We start from the raw sequence: 1,555 nt of genomic DNA on the forward strand, positions 1-1,555 counted from the left end.
TTTTATTTGTTACATTTTAATCTTAAGTTTTATTTTTAGGTTATTTTTTTAATTTGATCCTATGATTTATATACATTTTGTTTTAGTCCTTATTTGTATTTTAGTTTTTATTTATGTTTTATTTCATTTAGACCCATGTCTATAATTTAATAATTATTATAATTGATTTATAAATTTATTTAAATTTGATCATTTTAGTTTCTGTAACCATTAATTTGGGACTTTAAATTTATATTTTTGCCATTTTTAGTTTTAAAGTTTATTTGTACTATTTTGGTATTTTTTTAAAATTTATATTTTTATTGTTTTAGCATTTTAACGTTATGTATATGTTATTTTAATCATTATTATAAAGTTAATATATTTAGCTTAAATTAGTCCTCACATTTAGGTTTCTTTTAATCTAGTCCATACTTAGGATTGTTTTCTTTAATTAATAGAGTATATTTATTTTACATGTTGATATGTTTATATGCATGTACAATTATGTTGTTAGCTCATTTAGAAGTTATTTGACATTATTGTTTGCATAATATTGTATGTTACCCTCATGTGCATAACTCATCTCTATCATATAATTGGATTAAGGGTAATACCATTTTAATTTAAAATTGTTAAGTGAGTTGTCTTAACTTATTAGATATCCGCTTTTGATGATTTTAAATTAGAAGTGTATCCCATTAGTGACACCTAAAAAAATTGATTCATCACTTTAAAATTTGGGAATGGAAGAAAAAGAAATATTCAACTATTTAAATTTATCGAGAAAAGGTTATTATAACTCATTTAGGATCTGGTCTCGATATTTTTAAATAATCGAATATTCTTTATCTTTCTAAATGCATGGTAATTTTAATTTAATTTGTTTTGATGCTTTTGAATATTATAAAATTCACATTTTTGTTGTTATGGGGATCAAAAGTCAAATTAAAATCAAATTTTTACATTTCGTTGCAAATACATTAATTAATCGACGAGGTACCGATTTAGGGTGCAGTGGGGGTGCTAATCCTTTCCCACGAGTAACCGACTCCCGAATTAATTTTTTGGTAACGCAGATCACTTGTTGTTTTAATTAAAATTAATTTTTTTATTTAAAATGACAACATTTTGGTGCCCAATCACACCCTAATCAAAGATTGGTGGCGACTCTTCGAACCATTTTTTATCGTAAAGGAATTTCTTAATTTTCGAAACGAGAGGTTTTCTAAATCACATTATTATTTTTAATTAAAAAACAATAAGAAATTAAAAATGGTGCGGTTTTCAAAATCTCGCTCATCTGAAAAAAAAAACCCTTTTCGATAACTTGGCGACTCTGCTGGGGACACTTTTTTAGAGAGTCAGGCCGATAGTCGATTAATTAATTGTTTTTTCAAATGGAAGTTATAAATTCGTTCTAATTTGGTTTTTGATCCCTTGTTTGGTTTTAAATTTTTTTATTTATAATCTAATTAACCAATAAATAGTTGTATTGATTTGTTTGCTAATGGTTTCAGATTAATTATGTGTTTAAAGATGATTGATTTTTGAGTGTTTTGTGATTATGTGTTGT

This window comes from Hibiscus syriacus, unplaced genomic scaffold, assembly GCF_006381635.1.
Source record: "Hibiscus syriacus cultivar Baekdansim isolate YM2019G1 unplaced genomic scaffold, ASM638163v2 tig00110551_pilon, whole genome shotgun sequence".
Taxonomy (NCBI): Eukaryota; Viridiplantae; Streptophyta; class Magnoliopsida; order Malvales; family Malvaceae; genus Hibiscus; species Hibiscus syriacus.